The following is a 27307-nucleotide window of genomic DNA, read 5'->3' as shown; positions in this document are numbered from 1 at the left end:
GGGCTACGGCCAAGTCCTTGGGCATCTCGGCCCCGCGCCAGCAATCGGCTGCCTTTCACTCCGTTTGTGGCCACGGAAGGGGTGCACCCACACGTGCTGCCAGCCACGCTCCGCAGGGTAATACCCAACGCGGTGGCGGCCGTGGAAACCGCCGTGGCGGCGGTCGGGGACAATGGCGAGGTCAGTCCACACCTTCCCCCGCATCATCCGCCTCGAAACCCTCCTAGTCCGTGCTTTCAGGCCCACGTGACGCCAGTGGGGGGCAGGGTTCGCCATCACCTCCTCCACTGGCGCACTGTCACGTCGGACAGGTGGGTGCTGCAGATCGTCCGAAGGGGCTACTCCCTCCCCTTCGAGACGACCCCTCCAGCCATGCCACTGCAATTCCACCACGTATGGGGGGAGCATTTGCGACTTCTGCAGGAGGAAGTTACGGCCCTCTTGGCCAAGGGGGCCATCGAGCTAGTTCCTGGGCCAGAAGTAGGGTGTGGTTGCTACTCCCACTACTTTCTGGTACCCAAGAAGGGCATAGGGGGCTTATGCCCTATCTTGGACCTCAGGAATGTCAACGGCTTCCTCCGGAAGGAGAAGTTCAAAATGCTGACACTGGCTCAGGTCTTAGCTGCCCTGGACCCAGGAGACTGGATGGTAGCGTTGGACTTGCAGGACGCTTATTTCCACATCCCCGTCCTGCCGGCCCACCCGCGCTACCTGCGGTTCACAGTTGGCCACGAGCACTTTCAGTATACCGTGCTCCCCTTCGGCCTTACCAGCGCCCCACGGGTGTTCACAAAGGTGATGGCGGTGGTCGCAGCACATCTGCGCAGGTTAGGGGTTTCAGTCTTCCCCTACTTCGACGACTGGTTGTTGAAGGCGGGCTCGCCCCAGACAGTCGTCAGCCACCTCCAGACTACGGCAGATCTCCTGCACCAGCTGGGGTTCTCCATCAATGTGCCAAAGTCACACCTGTGCCCCCTCTCAGAAGCTCCTCTTCATCGTAGCGGTTCTAGACTTGGCGCGGTTTCGGGTGTATCCACCCGAACAGCGGGTCTGGGATATTCAGGCTCTGATTCCCATCTTTCAGCCGTTATCCCGGGTCTCGGTCAGGTTGACGCTGCGGCTTCTGGGGCTGATGGCCTCCTGCATCCTTCTGGTGCATCACGCCAGGTGGCGGATGCGGGCTCTGCAGTGGGACCTGAAGTTTCAGTGGGCCCAGCATCAGGGCAACCTGTCCGACCACGTCCTGATCTCGGAGGGCACTACGAGACAGCTGCAGTGGTGGCTCACGGACCGCGATTGGGTCAGCGGCAGATCCCCCTCTCCCTTCCCCAACCGGAGCACGTAGTTGTGATGGACGCGTCCCTCCAGGGCTGGGGAGGCCACATGGGAGGCGGAGATCAGAGGCCTCTGGTCTCTGGCGGAGGCCCGGCTCCACATCAACCTGTTGGAGCTCAGGGCGATTCGTCTGGCACTGAAGGCATTCCTCCCCTCTGTCCGGGGGAGTGTAGTGCAGGTGTTCACGGACAACACCACCGCCATGTGGTACTGCAACAAACAGGGTGGGGTGGGGTCGTGGACCCTATGCCAGGAGGCTCTGCGCCTCTGGCAGTGGCTGGAACATCAGGCCGTGACCCTGGTGGTTCACCACCTGGCAGGTTCCCTGAACGCCAGGGCGGACGAACTCAGCCGTCGGTGCATGATGGATCACGAATGGCGTCTGAACTTGGACGTGGCGCAAGGTCTCTTTCAGCAGTGGGGAGAGCATTGGTTAGATCTATTCGCCACAGAAGAGAACGCGCAATGTCATCAGTTCTGCGTGTTGGAATTTCCAAGGCGGCACTCGCTCCGAGTCGCTTTGCGGTCTGTTGTACGCCTTTCCACCTATACCACTTCTGCCCAGAGTGCTGAAGAAGATCAGGCGCGATCGGGCCCAAGTCATCCTTTTGGCTCCGGACTGGGCACGAAGATACTGGTATCCCGAGCTACTCAGCATGTCAGTCGATTCCCCGATTCGTCTGCCTCTTCAGGAGGACCTTCTGTCGCAGCAGCAGGGGACGTTCCTCCACCCGAACCTGTCCAGTCTCCACATCCATGCGTGGAGATTGAGCGGCGACAGTTGAGGCCATTTGACTTGCCTCCTGAAGTCTGCGATGTCATTCTGGCAGCCAGGCGTCCCTCCACAAAATCGGTATACGCCTGCAGGTGGAACAAATTTGTGGCATGGTGCACAGCAAAGGCTGTGGATCCACTCTCTGCCCCTCTTTCTGAGGTTCCCCTCTTCCTTCTTTCTCTTGCCCAGCAGGGCCCTGGTCTGGGCACTATTAAGGGCTACCTCTCTGCCATTTCCACCTTCTTAAGGCTACCGTTGTAAATAGGTTCCTGGTTTCCATCACCTCTGCCAGGAGAGTGAGTGAGCTCCAGGCTCTTTCATGTACACCCCCTTTCCTTTCTGTCCATCCGGACAAGGTTGTGTTGCAGACTAAGCCATCTTTCCTGCCCAAGGTAGTCACAGCCTTCCACATCGGGCAGTCCATCACCTTGCCCACCTTCTTTCCGCCTCCCTCGAAAGAGGAAGAGAGGCTCCACCGTCTGGACCCAAAACATGCGCTCATATTATCTGGATCGCACACGCCAGTTCCGGGTGGATGACCAACTCTTTGTTGGTTACGTGGGCTCTAAAAAGGGACGGGCGGTGCACAAATGGTCCATCTCTCGGTCGGTCGTCTTGTTCATCAAGATTTGCTACTCTTTGGCGAAGAAGGAGCCTCCTGTTGGGCTGAGGGCCCATTCCACTCGTGCCACGGTGGTTACTACTGCCCTGGGTCGGGGAGTCCCCTTTCAGGACATCTGTCAGGCAGCTACGTGGGCCTTGCTGCACACGTTCGCAAAACACTACTGCCTGGACAGCCAAGTCCGGAGAGATGGCTTCTTTGGCCGTTCCGTTCTCCGGGACTTTCTGTTGTGATTTTGGTTCGCAGACCCACCACCGGGGTTGGTATTGCTGGGGTATCTATTCTATGGTAAGGAATCTAACTAACGTGTTTCTTTCAGATGAACAAGTTACTTACCTTCGGCAACGATATATCTGTAAGAAACATTAGTTAGTTAGATTCCTTTCCCCCCACCCATCCTCCCCGTTCTGCGAACCGATATCTAGGGTTAAGGTCATCCCTTTCAGGGCCCTTGTTTCATGGCACCAGTGTCGGTTTTTATCATGGCTCTGCGTTTCTGGCCCGGAAAAGCTGTGCATAAGAACTGACGTCAGCGCGCGAGGGCGGCGTCTAAGTACTCCGACGTCATCCCGGCGCCAACGACGACGGACGCGGAACCGCAGACGACGCCTACCGACGCGCAGGGGTACTGCTACGCAAAATTTTCCGGATTCAGTGTGACGCCTGGGGGTATTCTAAGGTAAGGAATCTAACTAACTAATGTTTCTTACAGATATATCGTTACCGATGGTAAGTAACTTGTTCTATAGGAATAAAAAGTAACATGGAATACATGGTATTTGTGATGAATACAGACATATAAATATGGAATATATAAGAAGTCCCATTGTATATAAATAAATAAATTAATAGCTAAATAGTGAGAAAGGACAGAAATAGAAAATTGATATCACATGTATTAATAATAGATAAAATAGAAATGAATCAAATGTAAGTATGAAAGAAGCGACTTTACATAAGATCATCTTAATAATAAGAGGTAAAAGTGCTATCCTAGAAAATACTTACCTTGCAAGAGTTTAGACACAATGGTTTGAAAGAGGATAATAAGATAATATAAGAATGGAAAATGGGAAGAAGAATATAAGAGGAAAATAATAGACCTGAATAAAAAATGTGGAAAAGTGGAGCCAGAGTAAAGGAGAAGGGAGGGGAAGAGGAAAAGAAAGGAAGGGGAAGAGATGATAAAGGAAGTTGGGGAAAAAGGAAAAAAACAAGTAATGGTGGAAAAAAATGTAATGTATGAAGATGTAAGACAGTAAATTAGTCTACGTGATAAATTGAGTTAGGAGAGACGGGGGAATTAGCAGTATTATCAACTTCAGTTTTAAGTAAAGGAGACCAGGTCTGGAGAAAAATATCAGCTTGTTCATGAAGGTTGTATATCGTGCTTTCATGTGAAGCTTTCTGCATCATTGCCACTAACCATTCTTCCTGTGAGGGTGGGGATGATGGCTTCTAATGGCGTAAAATAAAAATTTTAGTTGTAGCCAATGCAGTATGGAAGAGACGAATTTGCAGTTTGTAGAGCTTTGGAGAATGACGTTAATCATGTAAAAGAATGTTGGCAGATGTAAGTGGAAGACGTAATGACATTGCGGATCGCAGGGTGTTACCAACAAAGGTCCAAAAAGGCCGTACCTTTGGGCATTCACAAATAATATGAGTTATTTCACAACCAGAGGTGGGACATCTCCAACAATTGCCGTGCAAAAGTAAACCAGCTTTCTGCAATTTGACCGGTGACCAGTGCCAGTCATGAAGTATTTTGAATATACAAAATTTAAGCCGAGCTTCATGGACACCTGTATGTAATCACTCTAATATCTGTTCCCATTCAGTGGCTGTATAGGAAATAGATAAACTGGATTGCCATTTATTTTGAAGATTATGAGAGAGGGTTTGTGAAAATAGGTGAAGCGTACAGGTTTAATAAAGGCCAGAGGTCACTTCATTTTGTTTTCCCATATATTTATGTAGGATTATATTGGAGATACTTGGAGCAACCAAGGGGATGATCCCAAGTGTTTGTTCAAACATTGTTGGAGCTGAAGGTATTTAGAAGATTGCTGTATAGGAAGATTAAATTCCTCACTTAATTGTGAGAAGGATTTGGAATCTCCATTATGAAGAATTTGATCCGGGGAGAAGATGCCAGCTGTTTGCCACAAAGACCAAGATAAAGTGCGACCATTAATGTGTATAGCTGAATTGTTCACAAGAGAGCTTTGCCATGAATACGCATGGTTTGAGTCTAATAAACGATGACCTCTTTGCCAGGATTTATGCATAGCTGATAAAATCGGGTTTTTGGTATCAGAACGACTAGTGCCGCTGCCATACAAAAGAGACCTGAATCCATGGATAAAAAATGGCGCTCTATAGAAACCCATTGTGGAATATCTTTGATTCCTGGCAAGAAGTAAGAAAATTGAGAGATGTGCAATGCAAGAGAATAGGGATCAATAGATAGGAGACCCATTCCTCCATATAACTGATGCACCTTTAATTTTGCCATTGCAAGGCATGGCTTAGCAGAACCCATATAAAGGACTTAATCTTGGAATCTATTGAGTGAAGTGTAACTAAAGGAATCTGAAGGGGGAGCATGCCTAAAATATAGATGAAACGCAGAAGGGTAACCATTTTGACAGCTTGATCTCTGCCCCAAAGAGATGGCCCCAAAGCTTTCCATTTGTCAAAGTCTGGGTATATTTGAGAAAGCACTAAATCAATAATATTGTGTCCTGTCCTTCTGTAGAATTCAGCAGGGAATCCATCCTCCCCAGGAGCTTTATGATAGGGTACAGCAGTAATGGCTTTAGAGATCTCATTCTTGCTGATTTCACCTTCAAGTAGGGCTCTACCTTCATCAGAGAGACGGGGAAGATCCACCCTGGCTAGGAAAGAAGACATCCTATCTATTTGGTTGCCTGGGGTATATAGGGATTGATAGAAGAGGCAAATTCATTAACAATCTCTTGAGGTCTTGTGAGTATGTCACCTTGTGTTGAACGAATAGCTGGGATGGCCATTACTGCCTCTCTTTGACACAATTGTGCAGCTAACAATCTGCCATCCTTCTCCCCCTGCTCGTAATGCCACCCCTTCATTCTCTGCAAATCATATTCAGCTTTAGAGGTAAAAAGGCTATTTAGGGACATGCGTGCTTGCTCTAATAATTTAGGATTATGCAAGGTTGGAGTTGATATATACAGGCGGGTATAAGATTGGATGTTTCGTTCTAACTCTGTTTGCTTTGCAGTATTTTGCTTATTAGCGAGTGCTTCATCACGCTTTAGCTGGCCTCTGGGCTATAGCTGCAGCCCATATAGTCCTGCTGGAATTTACAGAAGAGGTGTCGCGCCAGGGCGACTGACTCCCGAATCGGGGGATCATGGTTCGATCCCCGGTGCCGGCGGCAGATTAGCCCAGCACCATGTGACTCTGGGCAATAGCTTGCTTAATCTTCCCGACGCCCCCTAGCGCCGAGAGACCCTTACGGGTGATTGTTCGCGCTTTACAAATGTGGATTATTACAGAACCTTGGTTAGTAGAGAGATAATCTTGGAGATGAGATTGCAATTGGAGTTTACCCTTGGGAGTCCTGTGTCGTTGCATGTTCATATGCTATGGTTTGCGCCCTGGCAGAGAAAGTCCTAGATCTAAAGATAGAAGGACAGGAGAATGATCAGACAAAGCTGCCTCTTAAATGCAAGACTCTGTGACCAATCGAACCGCTTTATGTGATGTTTAAAAGTTATCTAATTGAGAAAACGTGCCATGGGTTGGAGAGATGAATGTGTATTCTGTGTCTGTTGGATGACTAAGACGCCAATGGCCAACTAATCTGCTATCTGTAGTATATCATTTAATATAGCTCTATCTGTAGCGTTTCCTTTATCGAACGGGCCTGTTTTGTCTAGTATAGGATCTCGTACCAAATTCCAATCCCCACCAATGGGATATTGTGAGGCATCAGTCTGTTAGTAGGCAGTCCAGTTGGAGGAAGAATGATTTATTTAGAACCTGTCGGAGCATAAACTGATGCTAAGCAGAAGTAAGAATTACCAATACGTAGTCTAGCGAACACACAACGTCCATCAGGATGCGTCCATGTTTTAGAGATCGTAACTGGAAGTGATTTGCGAAAAAAGATTGCAACTCCACGCTTGGGGACAGAGCTAGTATCTGCGGGTTCGTCTTTTCGGATGCTGCTGTGAATGACCTACCCGACCCAATCTCTACAAAGTTTGTCAGACTCTAGCGTATCTAAGTGTGTTTCTTGTAATAAGGCTATATCTACATGTTTGGAGTGGAGATAAGAAAGTACTTTTTTCCTTTTTATGTAGTGGGTGAGGCCATGGACATTCCATGTGATGGTAGATAATGGATCATGTGATGGTTCATCATGCTGAAATACAGTCAAAAGGAATTAATAGAGCAAGATTCTATATATTGGTCAAAAGTGAAAAGAACAATACATTAATGAGAATACAATAAGAGGATAGAGGGCAGAATAGGAAAAGGGGGATCCTCTGGCTTACCACAAAGAGAGCAGCATGTGCATATTAGAAGACAATCAAGTAGAGAGCGAAAATAGTCTAGAAAAATAGTAAAGTAGATACAATGTGACAAGCTATGTAACGCTATAGAAGAAAGTTGAAGTGAAGGGAGAGTAGGAATAAAACAGGACTAGGGACTCGGAGCTGTTAACTGCGGGTCTGGGCTCACTGGAGCAACGCCATGGGGTGGGCCCCATCAGAAAGCGAGATAGTGAGGACGGTTAATAGAAATTACAAGAGGAAAACCTATGATAGCACAGTAATTCATCTGAGAAACACAAAATGAAATAATATGAAGTAAATGATGCAACAGTGAGTAAAAAGGAAGATATTCATTTCATGGATTGAGGGTTTATAAATATAAAGATGAATAATTAAATATATATAATAGAGTAGAGCTTATAGCAGTACAGTAAAATGTTAAGCGCAACAAACAAAAGATTTACTATGGTAGAACATTAGAAGTGCAAAATATAATCTTATAATGAGCTATGATATATTGAAAATGGATGAAGTCTAATTGATCTATAGTTGAATGTAAGTTATAAATAGCAATAAATTGGTGGGAGAACATCCTAAGAAAAACCCATTCTTAATCAACAGTATAAACATTAAATAGAATAATCTGTTAAGAGACATCTTGCCGCAGATTCCTTAACTTCGAATATCCCCAGGCATGAGACTGAATTCGGAAGTTATTTGCAGCACCGGCTCTGCGCGCTGGAGGACGGCGTCACACGACCCCGCCCTGACGTCATCCTCGTAAGTGACGTCAGCTAGGTCTTATAAGTCCCTCCCTGTGCGCTGACATCAGTTTGCTTCTTTGCCGTGTGCAACGCGGATCTGGAGTAAGCTCCTCTGGCCTGTATTCTGGCCTCATTTTCGACGCTACGCGTCGGGAACAGTGTACGATGCCTTCAGACTTTAAATCTTGTAATTCCTTTTCACAGCAAATGTCAGTGACAGACTCGCATTTTATTTGTATGTGTTGTCTGGGCGAGCACCATGACTCCACGGACTGTGAAGCCTGCCAATGCCTGAAACCCAAGTCTTGGCGGGAGCGCCGTATGAAGCTTCTCTCTGCACGGCTGTCCCGGTAGGAGTCATCTCGCCCCCCTGCCTCGTCGTCGACTGCAGGTCCCTCTACTGTTCCGTTCCGTCGTCGATCGCCCTCTGGGGTCCGGGGCCGTTGTTCTCCACTTGGTAAATCAAGGCGCTTGTCGCCTAGGTCATCAACCTCACCTTCTTCTGTTGTCAGGGGCACTGGTTCCCCGAACTTTCCGGATGTGTGAGCCCAACAGTCGCCCCCACTCTATCCGCCCTTTCCAGGTGTGGGGGCAACTCGGGCCCAAATGGAGGCCTATGCTACGGCCTTGCAGGCCTCCCTCGGATCCTCTCCCGTTCCTGGGGCGTCCTCGGGACCTTCGCTTCTTGTGGGGTCTCCGACGGACTCACCGGCGGGTTTGCCCCGGCGCCAATTGAGCCCTTGCCTCCCAGGAACGTCAGAGATGTGGTGTCGTTAGGGTACGACCCATCTGGGTCTCCCTCTTCGACCCACGGCGCCTCTGCTGCGCCACATAGCCCCCCATGGCTCCCTGTAGCGCAGCAGGTGGTTGCCCGAACTCATAGCCCTGACTTGAGCACACACCAGCCTTCCGGGCAGGCAGCTGCCTGTCCGGAGCCGCGGTCGAAGCTGTCCTGGCCTCCGCTCCTTTCTCCGAAATCAGATCCCACTGTGGATGAGGCGGAGCCAGCACCGGGGCGGCGCCGGAAGATTGCCTCGCCATCCCCGGCGCCCTCTCCTTCAGAGGGGGAGCTTGTCATAGTTTCGCCGCTGGACGGCGCCGACTCTATGCCTGAGGCTGCCGAGTCAGCGTCTGACGAGGCACAATGGGTGGGACACATGTAGTTTCGACGCTGTGTTGACGCAGAGTTCTGGACTCTTCTATAGAGACCTCTGGAGAGAGTTTGGCGCTGCCCTTCCGCCCGGCGTCGCCAGAGCTAGTGTTACCAGTGCCCCCCTTGGAATTTGTGGAGCCTCCTCAGGAGCTCCCAGATCCGGCAGGCTGTTCGCCTCCCTAGGAGCCCCGTCAGGATCCTCATTCTTCCATGGGGCTCCCTTCCGTGGGGCATTGGGCGCACCCTCAGTATCTTGGGACGGTCAGCCTACAACCCTCCCCCACTGATGAGCTGTTTTCCCCTTTACAGAGGGCTACCGAGGCTGGTGCGGCTTTTTTGAGAGTGGTCTCTTTGGCCACAGGCATTTTAAATATGCAACACCCCTCTACCCCCTTGTCGGTGGACCCCTTGCTTGAGGTCCTCTACCGTGGCTCCGGCAATGTGGAGCTGCTTTTGCCTTTTGAGGCTTCCCTTTATGATGCCTTCTTGGGTACCTTTGTCCGACCTGCTTCAGGTGATCCGGTTGCTCATTCGGTTTTGCACCACCACCGTCCAGCTCCACATGATCCAGTCTGTCTTTTTATGCACCCTGGTGCGCAGGGGTTTGTGTTGCAGACTGCCTTTCCTTCTCTGCCCCCTCTAACGCTTCCTCCCTCTCGGGTGTCGAGGTGACTTGTATCCTGGGGTAGGAAAGCCTTTGCATCCACTAGTGCCGTCCTTCGGTCTTTAAATACCGTGTGTGTTTTGGCTCGGGCTATCTCTGCCCTGTGGGACTCTGCAGAGTCTTTGCTTACTGCCACCTCCGAAGGTGCTCGCGTGGATCTCCTTCACTCCATCCGGGATGGCCGCGACCTGGCCGAATTCACAATCGGTTCAGTCTTAGATACTGCGGATTCTTTAGGCCGAGCCATGGCGAGTTCTGTTGCCTAAAGGCGTCACGTTTGGTTGCGAGGTAGTATCTTCCCTGAAAATATCCGGGAGCGTTTGGTTAATTTACCCTTTGATGGGGTTTTGCTCTTTGATGCTTCGTGAGTCGGTGGTTCACCGGCTCCTGGTGGGCTTTCGTCCTCCCACTTAGGTCCTTTTAGGCCAGTCTTCTGTGGTACTTTTTCATTTCGCATCCGTTAGATGCGTTCTGTGTTTAACATGAGCAGTGAACCTTATGTCTTCTTTTTTCTGTGGTCAAGGGTGCTTACCGTTTTATTAGTATCCCTTGGATGCGTTTTGCTTTCAGCTGCCTGTTGGCCTGCTGTGGCCTTGTTCCACAGGTTGCTGTGTCCTCGGACTGGTTTTCAGCTGGTGGCTCAGCTCGGTAATGTCATTACGGCTCGGAACTCTGTTCACGGGTTTGGTTGGTTGCTGCATTCTTAGGCCTGGCTTATTGCCCTAAGAGTTTTCCCCCGTTGTTCGGGGTATTCATACTTCATGTGGAGTACTTGTACGCTATTATATAGCCTTGCTTATCTCACCTGGGCCTGGAGATCATGCCGGCTCCATGCGCCGATTGGTGGTCCATTGTACAGTGTTTTATGTTTTCCTTGGTGCCATCTGCTTTTGCCATGGTCATCCACCTCTTTTGGAGGTTTCTTGGTCTCCTCTTTGCAGACGGCTCCTACCTGCCCTTAATGTGCTAGGTATGGTCCGGCATATACATTATGTCCACATATCGGTTGCCTTGGTTTCCTCTTCCTACGTCGCCACCTCTTGTCGTGGTTGCAAAGTCTGGACCAATATCTCCATGTGTGGGGGAGCTTTTCTGGGTTGTTACAAGTTGCCCATAGGTTCCTCCTTGCTTCCACTTACTGGAGTGATTTTCCAATTGTCATATGCTCCCTTTTTGGTGTTCGCTGTCCATGTCTTTTGGAGTGTTGGTCTTGCATTCTGAGACTCTTCCCACCATTCCTTGACTTGGTGTTTTTGGCCTCTCCCTTCATGTATGCCTTCTTTTGTTAAAGCTACGCCTGTGGTACAGTTCTTCTGATGGCAGTGATCATTGATTAATGTGTGCGAGTCTATACTGTGGTTGTTCCTCCCTTTGGCTTCTTGCTGCCCGGTCAGGCGCTCTTCTGTTCCTGGGTAAGCCACTTTGAGGTCTCTATTGCAGCTTGGCGGCGGCATATTCTACCTGCTTCAGTCGGTTGGGAGTTTATGCTATTGCCCCTCTTTACCCTTTTGGGGTTGGGTGTGCGCTTCGCGTGCTTCTTGTTCTGCTGGCTATTTCCAATGCATTGCTCAGGTTCTGGCTTTGCCTTTGGGCTTTTGCCACCAGCTCTATCGGGTTCCTTTTATAAACTAGTCTGTTAGGCGCTGGTTGCATCTCTTCAACTTCATTCCAAGCTTGGGTTAATGCTTTTTTCATGCGCCATTTAGCAGAGAGTGATCCTTCTTCCTCTCTCTCTCTCTTTCTCTTTCCTTGCCCTGGTCTAGGTTCATACCATTCTACCTGTCATTTTAATACTGGTATAGTGTGGCGCCATTCTGGCATGTTTGTCGGATATCTTCTATCCAGTGACTTCTGCTTTTAGAGCTGCTCGGATTGCTGTTGGGCTGTTCTGCCACAGTTTTTTCCCTTTATCCATCACTCTGTTGCCGGATCACATGCCTGGTGCATTCGGTTGTTGTGAGAAGTTGGCCTGATGTGCAGTGTTCACTATTCTAGTGATCACTATATATCAGTCCAAACAACCCTTATTGATGATTGGTTGTAAGTCAACCTTATAGACCAGCTATCCTAGTAGCATGGATACGAGCAGTCTAAGGCTAAGACTCTAGAGGGCGTGTTAAGCCAGCTGTTTTACCATCACATTACCCCTTGAACACCCAGTGAAAGGACACCACACAAGTGTTATGAAAATAAACAATGTATTTATTAGAATCACAACAGCCCTGTACTCTTTATGAGGACAGGGTGCTAGGCACACAACAAAACTCTTACGAAAATACTTAAGTTAGCACGGTATACACAAATGCCCGAGGGGCACGAAAAACCATATACTTTAAAAGTGGAATACGAAATTACTAGCAGGTAAGTACAGTACTAATAGGCTTTGGAATCGCTAGGACTTGACTATGGAATCGTTAGATTACTTCTAGGAGGCCTAGGGGACTCGGGTGCAGAGTGTGCACTCTCACGCGGGATGCGGGACAAAGTCTATGGTAGCTAGTAACGCTAAAGTTAGTGTTCACGGGCGAACCCGACCTGGTAGGGAGAAAACGACAGTGGATCCTGACCCTTGGATAGTGAGGCTATGCTGGGGCACCGAAATGCCGAAGTTACCTAGCCCAGGGGCTGCAGCTGCATAGGTCTCAAAAGACGTCGGGAATCCTCGTTGCCGGACCAGGAGCCTGGAAGAAAGATGCTGGCAGGCGACCAGTGAAGAGAGTTCGAAGTGATCCAAGCCTGGATCTGGAAGATGGATGACACCTGAAAGCAGAGGGGACCAAGTTCGTGACTACTAGCCAGTAGTCAGTGGGCACCAGGAGGGCACCGGATGGTAGTCACCTCGACTAGGTGAGTGGGCGACGCTGTGCTCTGCAGATCTCACGGACCAGGAGGCGTTGTCGGCGACCAGGATGGAGAGGCGAGCTGTCCCACGATGGATGAAGCTGTCGGCGTCGAAGAACCCAGGATTGGGCAACAAAGCCTTGGCTAATTCAAGCCCACGCGGTGGACTCAAAATGGCGTCTTGAGTGGACCAGGAGGGTCCGGGGTGCTCCTCTTCTGGAAGGGAGCAAGAGCCAGTCTGGAGCAACCAGACTAGCAGCAGTGATGTCGTCGGGCGTTGTTCAGAAGGCCACAAGCCAGCGGGCTAGTAGCCAAACAACGCGGTGAGCAGCAAAAAGCAGAAGGGCCCCACGCCGATCGTGGAGATGCTGGGGGGCTGCTCTTCGGTGCTGGAGCTGCTCAGGGTCGGGGCTTCTCGGACCCCAAAGCACTCGCCAGGAAATTACTCGGCGGGCTTGCTGTGCAGAAGTCGTGCAGTCTTGGCAATAGTCGGTCCCTTGAGGTCTCGTCGCACTCACGGTTCTCAGCTTGGCTGTAGAGGTGAGTAGAGGTCGGAGGTGCCAGGGAAGCCGGGTCTTGTCGAGCTGGGCAGTCGGATTCCGGAGGAAGGACTTACAGCAGACCGCAGTGTTCTTGCGATGGTGCCTGCGGATGCAGGGTGACTACTCCTTAGTCACAAGGGAGAATCTTGAAGAAGGAAATCTTGAAGTCCTTTTGCAGAAAGTCGTGTCTTGATTCCAAAGATGATCTAATTTGGAAGGGGGCCTGCTCCTACCTTTATCTGGGAAAAGGGGGCTGACACGCGACTAGGTCCTGCCCTATGGGTGGGACCAGGAGGGGGGTGGTTACACCCACTTCCTTGGCGGGCTTTTCCCCAGCTCAGGGTCTGGAGTGTCCCTGGAACTGGTTCAAGCCGGCCTATGCATAGTGAGCACCGGGGTGCCACTTGCAGTCACCTTCCTCTGAAGCCCTGCCTACCTAGGATACACAAAATCCTGTCTGGGACGGTGCTGGCACCGCCCCTGGCAGGAAACCCTTTGTCCTTATCTCCTGCTCTGGGAGGACTCCCAGCAGCAGGATGGCAGACCTGTGTCTCGGTGGCAGCATCCATTTTGTGGAGCTGAGGCTCTGTTTGACTTTAACCGGGGTTAGGGGTTACATACATGTCGTGTCCCTCTAGAAGGGTGGAATGCTAACCCCGTCGCCAGAATTGGCGAGGGGTTAGTATTCCAATTCGTATGACACCTTACTCGACATGTTTTGATAAAGCGATACCAGAGTTGGCATATAACCGCGAGGATTATAATGCACTTAAGAGTATATGGTATGCGATATCATGGAAACGGCTAAGGGATAGATCCCGAAAGCCGCAGACAGGCTCAGCTCATGCCATAGCACCATCTCCCACGATTCCAAGCACTCTTCCTTTAGGATTGTTAAGGCCTGCCATAGGAGTGACTGATAGGAGATCTGTGTGTCCATTTTAGGGTTAGATATAGGTATACTATATCTAAAGCAAAGGGTGAGTACACCACCTTGCCCCAGCTGTCGTGCAGCCAGTTGTGTCAGTTTAGTTAGTCAGTCCAGGGGTGGCACAATACATGCTTCAGCCCCTGGGAGACTTCTGGGTGCACCTCAGCCCTGGGTACAGGGACTTGGAGAGGGCCCAGTGCCAATTCAGTACCTGAGTACAATTTGGATAGAGAGAACAGCTAGGCTGTGGGTCTGATTAGCAGGCCCACAGCCAGGGAAAGTCGTAAACCAGTGCAGCAAAAAGCAAAAATCTGGGTGATCATAGGATTGCAGACCCTACTCTCCTACAGTTGTCCTGTTGCAGACCCACCCCCCCCCCCTTTTTGAGGTATGGCTGTGGTATCTATTCTAAGTTAAGGAATCTGTGACTAGATGTCTCTATCAGATGTACGAGTTACTTACCTTAGGTAACGATGTATCTGGTAGAGACGTTGTCTAGCCGCAGATTCCCTAACGCCCACCCAGCCTCCCCGTTCTGCGAGGACCTTATCTGGTGGTGTTTTCCGCTGGCCTCTTCAGTTGCCATTGGGTTATATCTTAACAGGGTTCAGATTGTTGCACTCCCCTGGGTGCTTTCATATACAGTTAACCTCTGCTTCCTGTGAATCTTTGATTCACAGGAAGGTTTGTTTTCCTCTCTAGTTCCCTTTCCTTCAGTCTGCTCTACTGCCTCGGTGTCCTGGTCTCGGTTGTGCTTTGTTTCCTGCCTCTGTTTCTTACAGATATATTGTTACAGAAGGTAAGTAACTTGTTCATTGAAAGAACAAAAGATTTTTATAAAACAAAGCAACTATTTGTTTCATTTATCCCACCTCACGAAGGCAATCCTATTTCTATGCAAAAGCTAAAAGAACTTTATCTATACCCCCTAGAGCGCATTACACTCGCAAAATAGGGGCATCTATTGCCTTTTTAGGTAACATTCCTATAGCTGACATTTGTAAAGCAGGAACATGGTCTACACCACACACATTTACCAAACACTATTGTGTGGATGTACTAGCACGTCAACAAGCCAATGTAGGGCAGGCAGTGCTAAAAACACTTTTCCAGACAACTGCAACATCTACTGGTTAGCCAACACTTTGGGAGATTATTACTATAGAGTCTATGCAAAGCATGTATATCTACAACACACATGTAGAGCTGTAGATTCGCATGTGCTCCCCTTCCTCTTCGGGGAGCTGTAGTTGTTGCAGTTATTTTTATATTATCTACGCATGGACATCTTTTAACTACACTCACTTATTACATTCTAACCCTCTTGCGGGAAAACAATCTAACAATGGAGTCGTTGCCCATGCACACTATCACCGAAAGGAGTCACCTTACCTTGAGACTGGAAAGACTTCATCGAAGAAAAACAACTTGCAAACATCCGGACCCAACACTAGATGGCAGGAGTACAGAAAGCATGTGAATTTACCGCCCTACATGCCAAGAACAGATGCTTACTGCATAAGTAACATAATCCTTATGAGTTTAAAGAAGCATTGGAATATCTTTTGGCTGCAGTTGGAAAAAACAATTCCTGTGTGTTCTCACTGCTGTGTAAAATAGTTCTAAAGAATTTAGCTTTAGATTTAATACCGGGTTCAGTGTCTGCTTGTTCTAACATTCTGTGCTAGTTTGCTGTACAAGCAATATTTTGCAAGCTGAGGTTTAAAAGAAAACAGTTACCTAAGTTATCCAGTATTTGGGTGTCTTTCATAGATTCACATGCCTGAATCATTCCCCGTCGTCGAGACGGGAGCCTCCGGTATATAAAAAAGTAATGTCCTAGAGACATACATAGAAAAGAATAGGCCTAAGGGTCCCACCTTAGTGTCCTATCCACGTCCTTTTGTAAAAAGGACCAAAATAGAGTAGGCCCAAGGGTCCCACCTTAGTAGCCTATCTGTGTCCTTTTGTAAAAAGGACCAAAGTAAAGAAGCCAACCAATCAGCTACTACCTCCTTCTAGAACCTTCCTGTTAGGAGCCTAGGTCTCTCAGATTTTCTACCGCACGTTGTGCTAGGGAGTCTCCACCTGAGTTCTCCTCAGGATTTTCTTCAAAAAACGATTTTACCAAAAATTAATACTTTATGGCTGATTCACAGAAAAAGGGTCTCTTCAGAGCCTGTTCCTCGTGTGGAAAGAAATGGCTCCATGTACAGTACAAGCACGAAACCTGCTTATATTGCCTCTACCCTCACCATCTACCCAAGGACTGTAAAATATGTAGGACCTTCTCAAATAAAACCCTGAAAGACAGAGAAGGGCGCCTGCTGCTCTGGCTGGACAGGCTGAAGAAGAGGACGGACGACCTGGTGTCAGAAGACGGTGAGAGTGTATCTGGTGCCTCACAATTTTCCTTAAAGAGGCCAAGGGTTACTTCCCCTAGCCCCTCAGACACCCCTCCTAAGAAGACTCCCAAGAAGTCCTCAGAGGGCAAAACCTCAGTATCTGACAAGGATCTTCCTGTCTCCAGGAAGCTACCGCTGACCTAGACGACGACAGCGTCGATTATCTCTTCAGCGCAAAAAACTGCTTCAACGACGACAGTGTCGACGACAGCATCGTCGGCCTCCTCATCGACGACGAAGACGACGCCTTCATCGACGGCGAGTATACCAGTGTCGTCGACGATTCCATTTTCACTGTCGACGACGAAGATCTTATCATCGACGAAGTCAAAGTCGCCGGCGATTGCACCGTCGACGGCGACCATCCCGTCGTCGAAAGACACGTCGACGAGAATTCCGTCGACGGGGACACCGTCGGCGGGGGCACCGTCGACTACGGGAAAATTACCGTCGACGAAGGTAGTGTCGACGAAGGCACCGTCGACGACCCCTGGAAATGCATCGTCGTCATCAGCGCCGCATGTGGCACCGCCAACAGGGAAATGGAAAGAGTCTGCGTTACTATCCCAAGCCATGGATACCTTGCCGCCACAGGCAGTCCATATGGCCATTAAAAGCTCGAGGAAACCAATTACGCCAGATCTGGCGTCACCTAGTAGGGTGCAAAAGTTGCCTCCAACCTGCCTACTTCAAGGTTAGGAGTCGGAGGAGGAGTGGTACACACAAGCCACAAGCCCATCAGACCTTGTGGTCAAGTGCCAAAGCACTGATGAGGAAATGGAAGAAGTGGAAGAAGTGGAACATACAGTCCACGCTCAAGTCCGCACACAGGTTACACCGATGGTGTGCTTACCAGCGGCCATAGTATCGGACCTGCAATTCTTAATACAGGACTATAAACAGCGGTTTCCAGAGAAACCCACTCCGCCTACACCTACAGCTGTACACGCACCCACTCCATTGACCCGACACAAGCCGCCACCTCTGGTGCTTAGTAGGGAACAAGAGCCAGTGCAAGAAATTCACTCGTCTGATGACGAACAAAGAGACCAGGAAGAGGGCGAGGTCCGTGAAGACGAGTCTGACCCAGATGCAGATCAAGACTATATCGCTCCTTCTCCAGCCTCCCCGGAACCACAGTCCTCAGAATCACCACCCGCAGACATCGGTGGGTTCCATAACCATGTAGAGCGTGCAGCCAAACGATTCCATATGGCTATCAGTGCTTCCTGTACGACTTCAAGGAACCAACTAAAAAGACAACCAGGTCAATTCCCATCATTGACTTCATATGGAAGCAAGGGAAACTACTGATGCAAACACCAGTTTCAATCCCAGTAGTAGTACCCAGGCTCGATAAAAAAATACAAGGCGACTTCATCGGCGCCAGCATGCCTCACAGGTCACCCCAAGGCAGATTCTGTGGTAACCCAAGCGGCACAGACAAACTCACGTAACCCAGCATCGCCTCTGTCAACACCACCTGACAAAGAAGGCAGAAAACTGGATACTATTGGCAAGCGTTTCTCCACCACGTCTGTCAGGATTTACCAAGGCGCCTACCTAACAGTTAAGGACTACATCACCCAGAAGCCCTAAAGGTGGGAGTGGCACTATATAAGGAGGGGCGGAACCTTTCACCAATGCTCGTAATTTTGTGCTACAGACGTTTTTGTATCCTAGTTTATGCTAACTCCTAAACGTTTTCCTGTTTAGTTCATGGGGTAACGTTGATTGCCAAGCGGAGCTGTTTTCAGCGTGTTAAGAAGACACGCATTGGTTTGTTTACTCGACCCGCCTCCGGACTGCTGCCGGCTGACTCTTATGTTCCAGGGTAGCGAGGCGATTCCAGGGCGTCTCTGTAGCGGAGACGGAAAGTGGCGTTCTGGGCTTTTCAATTCTGGCTGGAGTCTGCTTCCGGGAGTGAAAGAACTTGTGGGACGTATTTCAAAGGCTCCGTAAGTTACGGGGAGCGAGAGATTAAATCGCGTTTTCCGGTGTTCTTTTGTTTATGCTCTTCGAGGAACTTTTGACCTGGATCCATGACTGGTTAACTTGCACGGCTGTGTAGGTGTCTATACTGGGCAATATTAGAGCGGAGCGTTGTGGGAATTCTTTTCTACACGCTACCGTTCTGAAGAAAGTCACTAGTGGCTATTAAGCTAAGTGCCAAAGCGGGAGGTAGTGGGGCTCTACACCTTGCCGTGTTTGGAGTTGTGCATTTATTTGGAATCCTGTGGATTATCATCTATTAGAGCGGAGGACTGTAGTAGGAAGCTACGTCTTGCCGTGTCTAAGTTGGAACTTGTTGCTTATTCTTTGGAGAGACTTCGTGCATTTCACGTATTATTTCATTCTTTACACACTTGGGTTTGTGGTATGTTTCGGAAGCAGCTTAAGGATATCACCTAATACAAGGAGGGGTACGTTGCAGAAAGTACAAAGAATAACTAGAGGGGTTCTTTACGTTACATGAGAATAACCTGCTTTTTTGTATTCCTCAGGGACTAGAGATATTGATATCCGACTTCCAAGGTTACAGGGAAGAGGTGGAGAACACTTCATTCACAAAGGTGAACCTTAGTGATCTGTTTAGCGAGAATGAAATGAGAGTAGGTTAAGTTGTGATTGTCTTTAACCTGTGCATACCTTTTTCTTGTCTTTCAGCTGTCCCTTCCCTGCAGTCCCCTTCCGTCCCCTCCTTGTTCTATTTTATTTTCCCTCGCCCTATCCCTCGAACTCACTGTGTGTTTTGCAACAGTGTGTTGGTGAGGTCGGGAGGTGGAGTTCTATGTGCTACAACCGGATCCTGCAGCGTGGAGCCTGACAACGTCGGCCATGACAATGAAGGTGGCAAATTTAATAGCACTTCTGGGCCGCTGCAATCGGCAACTCTGGGCAGATATTGCACCTTACCTATCTAACCTGCCAGAGGATTTAAAAGAGGAGGCTCATTCGCTTCTCTTGGAAGGCCAGACATCTGCCTCCGAGCTCATTGACTGCGCAATGGATGTCGCCATGACCGGTTTCAGGCAACTGGCAGGTGCTGCCGTACTCAGAAGACAAGGCTGGCTCAAAGCCACCTCTTTCCGCCAGGAGGTGCAAACGAAGATTCTTGATATGCCCTACGACGGCCAGCATCTCTTCGGTGAAAAGATTGATGAGGCCTTAACTACTATCAAAAAGGACACGGACACTGCCAAAGCCCTTGGAACACTGCAATTCCGGAACCAGTCCTTTCGTGGAAACAAAAGTAGAGGACAATCTTCTTATAGAGGCACTTACCAGAACAGGTCCTCCTATTCATACAACCAGAACAGAACGCAATACCAACCGCGACAACCGCAGCAAGGGCGTCAGCCTTCCTACGGCAAGTCGAACTACAGGGGGAAGAACCAGAAAAAACCCGCTGGCAACCGCCAATGACTTGTGTCAATGGCCAGTCCATCCACCATTGAACTTTTTAGAAGTTAGAGGGAAACTCACACACTTCCTAGACAATTGGAAATTGGTAACAACAGATCGGTGGGTGCTCCAGCTCATTCAATTTGGACATTCTCTAGAATTTGTCACGATTCCCCTGACAGCACCATCTCGCAAACGGTCCCACAGGCACCTATGATTGCTTCTTCAGGAAATCTCTTCCATGCTACAGAAGGGAGCGATAGAGAGAGTTCCACCAACCCACAAAGGAAAAGGTTTCTACTCCCACTTCTTCCTGATCCACAAGAAAGTGAAAAAGTGGAGACCAATCCTCGACCTCAGGGCACTCAACGTGTTCCTAAAGAAACAATCGTTCCGTATGGTAACACTCCAGGAAATCCTGGGACTACTGGAGGAAGGGGATTACATGACGAAGGTTGGTGAACCAAGTTCTCACTTGGTTGGATGACTTTTGTGCAGCATATCTAGATGATATTGCTGTCTTTAGCTCCACCTGGGAGGATCACCTGATCCACCTAAGGAAAGTTTTAGAGGCCCTGCAAAAGGCAGGCCTCACTATCAAGGCTACTAAGTGCCAGATAGGGCAGAGTCAAGTTGTATACTTGGGCCACCTTGTAGGTGGAGGCCAAGTTCAACCTCTGGAGAGCAAGATACAGGCCATAAAGGACTGGGCTCCTCCAACCATCCAGACACAGGTCAGAGCTTTCTTGGGCCTGTCTGGTTATTATAGGAAATTTGTCAGAAATTATGGAACCATTGTGACTCCACTTAATGACCTGACAAGTAAAAAAAATGCCAAAGAAAGTTCAGTGGACAGTTAGCTGTCAGAAGGCATTCGATGACCTAAAGCAGGCCATGTGCACTGCACCTATTCTTAAGAGTCCAGACTACTCCAAACCTTTCATTGTCCAAACAGATGCTTCTGAGTTGGGTGTGGGAGCTGTTCTATCTCAGCTGAGTATTGATGGTCATGACCAGCCCATTGCTTTTATAAGTAGAAGGCTGACCCCTAGAGAGAAACGTTGGTCTGCTATTGAGAGGGAGGCCTTTGCTGTGGTTTGGGCCCTGAAGAAGTTGAGGCCATACTTGTTTGGTACTCACGTCAAGATTCAGACCGACCATAAGCCCCTCTTATGGCTAAATCAAATGAAGGGTGAAAACCCCAAACTTCTTAGGTGGTCCATTTCCCTACAGGGGATGGACTTTACAGTAGAGCACCGCCCAGGGACTGACCATGGTAATGCAGATGGTCTCTCCAGGTACTTCCACTTAGAACAAGAAGACTCACCTGGTCAAGGTTAGTTTGATGTCCCTAAGTTTGGGGGGGGGGGTTATGTAGGAGAGTGGGGTCTGCAATCCCATGGCCACCCCAGATTTTTGCTTTTTGCTTCACTGGTTTACGACTTTCCCTGGCTGTGGGCCTGCTAATCAGACCCACAGCCTAGCTGTTCTCTCTCTAAATTGACAAGCATGTACTTTAGGTGCATTTACCAATTGGTACTGGGCCACCTTATCAGTCCCTGTACACAGGGCATAGGTGTACCCAGGGCCTACCAGGGGCTGAAGGATGTATTATGCCACCCCTGGCTGGCCATCTAAATCTGACACAACTGGCTGCATGACAGCTGGGGCAAGGTGGTGTAAACACCCTTTGCTATAGATATAGTATACCTATATCTAACCCCAAAATGGACACATATATTCCTATCAGTCACTCCTATGGAAGGCCTTATCAATCCTGAAGGCAGAGTGCTTGGAATTATGTGAGATGGTGCTCTGGCATGAGCTGAGCCCGTTTGCAGCTTGCGGAACCAAGTCCTAATAGCTGTTCCATGATAACGCTATACCATATACTCTTAAGTGCATTATCTACCTCGCGGTAAAATGCGAACTCTGGTATAACATTATCAAAACATGTCGAGTAAGGTGTCATACGATTTGGAATACTACCCCCTCGCCAATTCTGGCGACTGGGGTAGCATTCCACCCTTCTAGAGGGACACGACATGTAGATAACTGTGAACCCCGGTTAAAGTTAACTCGAGCCTCAGCATCACAAGATGGATGCTGCCACCACAGACACAAGTCTGACCTCCTGCTGCTGGGAGTCCTTCCAGCGAGGGAGGCTCAGACAAAGGGTTTCCTGCCTTGGGAGGTGCTAGCACCACCCCAGACAGGATTTTGTGTATTAGGTAGGCCAAGGCTGAAAGGAATGAGACATGCCCGGGGCACACAAGGTGCCCTGTGCATACACCGGTTCCAACCAGTTGCTGGGTCACTCCAGCCCCAGCTCTAGCGGGAAATCGGACAAAGGATAGGGGGTGTAACCACCCCCCTTCCTGGTTCCACCCAGGGGAGGGACCTAGTCGTAGTGCAGCCCCCTTTAGCTGAATAAAGGTAGGAGCTGGTCCCATTCCCAGTTAGATTAATCTTGACAACTTCCACGAAGAAACTCTTGACCTTCGACCTCCTGAACATCAGAAGACTGAAGAATCTACCCTATGGTCAGAGAGTGACCATGCTGCTTCGCAGGCACCATCAAGCTACTGTGCGGTTTGCTGCAAGTCCTTCCTTCCCGGAATCCGACGACCCAGCTCAACGAGACCCGGACCTCCAGACCCCTCTGACCTCTACCCACATCCACAGCACAGCTGGGACTCGTGGGTGCGACGAGCAACGTGGAGACGGCCATCTTGAAGAAACCTGCACAGTGCTTCCAGCACGACCATCGAGGGACCCTCGAGTAAGTGCATCGGGGACTGAGAAGCCCCACCCCGACACAGCACCTGCATCAAAGACCAGCCCCCCAGCCTCCACGAGATCTGCGTGGGGCCCTTTTGCCTGGTTGCTGCTTTTCCTGTTGTCTGGTCACTTGCCGGCTGGCTCGTGACCTCTGAGACGACGACCCGAAGATTTCAACACTGCTAGTCTGGTCCCCCAGACTGGCCCTTGCTTCCTTGTGAAAGAGAAGCACCCCGGACCCTCCTGGTCCGCACCAGACGCCATCTTTGTTCCACCGCGTGGCTTGCACTGGCCAAGGCCTGTTGACCAGATCGACGATCCAACTCCGCCATCAGCAGCAGACTACGTGGGACAGCTCGTGCCTCCAGCCTGGTCGTAAAGAACAGCTCCTGGTCCACGCAGCTACAGAGAGAAGCGACCCTTCCTTCACCTGAACGCGGCGACAGCATCTGGTTCCCTCCTGGATCCAGCACCGTCACTGGCTAGTGACCAAGACTCTGTCCCCTTGCCTTTCAGGACTTCTCCGTCCTAGTTCCATCTTTGGAACCACCGGACTCCTCCATCTGGCTGCCTGCCAGCAACTCCTTGTTTCAGGCATCACCGGGATCAACGCAGCAAACCCGACACCACTTCAGCCCTATGCACCCGCAGCCTGTGGGTTAGGTAACTAAAGCTTGTAGGTGCTGAAGTCAGTGTTCACTATCCTAGTGCCTAGGTCCACTGTTTTTGTCCCTCCATCCAGCCGGGTTCGTCCGGAATCCGTAACTTTGTAAACTGTAGTATCCATAGACGTTGGTATGCATCTCGCGTGAGAGTTTCCACTCTGCACGTGAGTCCCGTGGGCCTCCTGCTCCGTACTTACCTAGTTCGTAGCGTAGTCCCAGCGATCCTCCAGCCTCTGGATCTCCTTACAGTACTTTCCTTCCTCGCATTCCATTGTTCTTAGTATATGGTTTGTCGTGCCCCTAAGGCACACGTGTAAATATTGTGCTAACTCGTATTTCTTTCGTAGTATTGTCATGTGCTTAGCCCTCTGATCTCATAAAGATTTCAGAGGTGTTGTTATTAATAAATATATTGTTTATTTTCATAACAACCTGTGTGGTGTCCTTTCATCTGGTATTCAAGGGGTTATATTGTGGTAAAACAGCTGGCTTCACATGCCAAAAGAGTTTAGCCTAAGACTGCTTTGTCCATGCTACCATTAGGATAGCTGGTCTATAAGGTTGACTTACAACCAATCACCATAAGGGTTGTTTGGACTGATACAAGGTGGTCACTAGAACTAGTGAACATCATATTTCAGGCCAACTTCTCACACTTACTACCATATTCCTATCCTCAAAGGGCACAGGAAATACCTCAGGTTTGCTGTAGCGGGGCAGCACTACCAATTTTGTGTCCTCCCGTTTGGCCTCAAATCCGCTCCACGGATATTTACCAAATGCCTCTCCCCTGTGGCAGCCTTCCTTCGTCAACAAGGACACCAGGTCTTCCCATACCTGGACGACTGGCTGGTAAAGGCACCATCTGCGACCGGCGCAGCCAAATCCTCCAGTGCCTGTCTGGATATTTTCCAACGTCTAGGTTTGACCCTCAACCACGAGAAGTCGGCACTGGAACCCAACAAGGTCATTACATTTCTTGGGGCGACTCTAGACACGTAACGCGTCAAGGCTTTCCCCTCTCAGGAAAGAAACGTCAAACTCATCTCCCTGGCCACGTCAGTGGCATCAAGGAAGACTTTACCGGTCCGCACCTTCAAGTCCCTCCTCGGCATGATGTCCTCATGTATCATGCTCATTCACCACTGCCGCCTCAAGATGTGCCCACTCCAGGAGGAGTTGACGAACCAATGGACACAAAGTACAGGATCATTCGAGGACCGCATACTCGAACTATGGTCAACCACTTACAGTGGTGGAGATCGCTCAAACACCTGTCACAGGGATTGCCGTTCCTGCTTCCCGCAGAGCCACATGTGATAACAACGGACGCATCCCTAGAAGGCTGGGGAGCGGTCCTCCAAGAACTCCAGATCAAAGTCAAGTGGACAAAACAGGAAACCCAGCTCCACATCAACCTATTGGAGTTAAGAGCGGTCTTCCTAGCTCTACAAGCTTTCCTACCACGCATTCGAAACTCCCCAGTGCTCGTCAGGACAGACAACACCACGACGATGCACTACCTGAACAAGCACGGGGGGACGCGATCGCTCTCACTATCTCGAGAATCGCAAAGAGTCTGGAACTGGCTTCTGGAACATGGGATAACGCTGAAAGCAGAGTACGTCCTGGGCAAGGACAATGTCTTGGCGGACGCTCTGAGCAGAGAGGGGTCTCCATCCCACGAATTGGAGCTAGATATGGAAGTGCTGTAACACATCTTCGCGGAATGGGGAACTCCGCGAATAGACCTCTTTGCCACAAGAGAGAACGCCAAATGCCCAAGCTTCGCAGGCAGGCATCACCACTCAGGAACCCTCGGAAATGCATTTTCCATCGCATGGCGCAACGTCTTTGCGTACGCCTTTCCGCCATTTCCACTGATACCCAGGGTTCTCAGGAAGATGAAGTCGGAGCCCTGCACTCTGATTCTGATCGCTCCATTCTGGCCGAGGCAGCACTGGTTCACGGACCTTCACCGCCTCTCTGCCCAGCCACCTATTCGCCTGCGTCAACATCCAGCTCTGCTCACAATGTCCCAAGGACAGGTACATCACCCGAATCTGAGCTCTCTAAAATTGTCAGCTTGGCTCCTGAATACCGGCAATTCAGCCACCTAAACATCCCGCAGGAGTGCAGAGACGTCCTTGCAAAGGCTAGAGCGGACAGCACTAATAACACTTACTCACTAAAATGGAAGCGGTTTTGCTCTTGGTGTGTGGCCGAAGGCTTGCACCCCTTCCACATCACTCCACAGCAGCTGCTGCCATACTTACTACACCTGGCGCAATCGGGCCTTGCACACGCATCAATCAAAGTGCATCTGGCGGCCATCTCGAGATTCACCAGGACTTCTAAGGGTCCATCCCTGTGGGCAAACAGACTTATAAAGCAGTTCCTTAAAGGTCTCTTCAGGTCCTTCCCACGACCAAGACAGATCCCTCCGTCGTGGCATGTCAATGTGGTCCTTCACCAATTAATGAAGCACCCCTTTGAACCCATCCATAGGGCAGACATCAAATTCATCTCATGGAAAACGGCCCTCCTCCTGGCTTTGACTTCTGCCAGAAGGGTCAGTGAGTTGCAGGCTCTCTCAATTCAAGATCCTTTTATGCAGTTCAGGGAGGACAGAGTCATCTTACGAACTAATCCTCGGTTTATTCCGAAAGTCCCCTCGGACTTCCACCTCAACGAACCAGTGGTACTCAGGTCATTCTTTCCAAATCCTACCACTGTAGCCGAGAAAACTCTACATTCGTTGGATCTGAAGAGATGTCTTAAGTTCTACATTGACAAGACAAAACACTTCCGAAAATCATCTCAACTCTTTATTGCCTTTAGTAGACCACGGAAAGGCATGCCCTTATCAAAACAAAGCATTTCAAGGTGGATTTCCTCGGCGATCACCTTTTGCCATGACAAGGCCGGACGACCTTTGGACTCAAGAGTCAAAGCTCATTCGGCAAGAGCCATGTCCACGTCTGCGGCACTGTCTGCTGGAGTGCCGATATTGGACATCTGCAGAGCGGCGACCTGGAAGTCCCCGCATACCTTCACCAGGCACTATTGCCTGGATACTGAGCTGATGAAGGATGCAGCAGTGGGCCGAGCAGTGCTTCGCCATCTATTCCAGTGAGGTGAGCCTTCCGACATCCCTCCATCCTTTACTGGTATGCACATTCTTTTACTAATATTTACATGACAATGCATTTTGGTGGTTTGCAGTCGCGTGATATGTATTATCTACAGACTCGTATCTGATCAGGGCCGGACTGGGAACCGAAACTGGCCCTGGCAAAGTGCTCGCCGCCCCCCCCCTTCCCCCCCCCCGGGGGGTTGGGGGGGTGCGACCGCGCTCTTTGCTAGGGCCGGTTTTCGGCCAATTTTGTTACAGTGCCGTTTTTGCAGCTATGCTGCAAAAACCGGCCCTGTAACAAAACCGGCCCCCTGGGGCCCAAAACCGGCCCCCACCTTCGCGGCCGACCTGGGGATTGCCCGGTGCCTGCAACGGCCAGTCCGGGCCTGTATATGATGTTCCATCAAAAATGTGCATAATATATTGCTTGCTACTCTGATTCAGGCATGTGAATCTATGAAAGACACCCAAATACTGGATAAGAAATGCGTTACTTACCTGTAACTGCAGTTATCCAGTATTAGTGTCTTTCATAGATTCACATGCACCCTCCCGCCTCCCCTGGAAGGACTCAACTATCTCTCTAACAAGTTTACGCCTAACTAGCTTGGTGCGTACGAAAGTCTGAGAGACCTAGGCTCCTAACAGGAAGGTTCTAGAAGGAGGTAGTAGCTGATTGGTTGGCTTCTCTACTTTGGTCCTTTTTACAAAAGGACACAAATAGGCCACTAAGGTGGGACC

General features: G+C 49.7%; 1 protein-coding gene across 2 annotated transcripts in view; it reads left to right on the top strand.

Moving 5' to 3' along the window:
- The window catches only part of CHD2 (chromodomain helicase DNA binding protein 2), a 2197496-nt gene that overhangs the window by 1368480 nt on the left and 801709 nt on the right, over positions 1-27307 (top strand). The window lies entirely within an intron of this gene.

Source organism: Lissotriton helveticus, chromosome 3_1 (genome assembly GCF_964261635.1).
Source record: "Lissotriton helveticus chromosome 3_1, aLisHel1.1, whole genome shotgun sequence".
NCBI lineage: Eukaryota > Metazoa > Chordata > Amphibia > Caudata > Salamandridae > Lissotriton > Lissotriton helveticus.
This window is presented reverse-complemented; position numbering and strand designations above follow the sequence as displayed.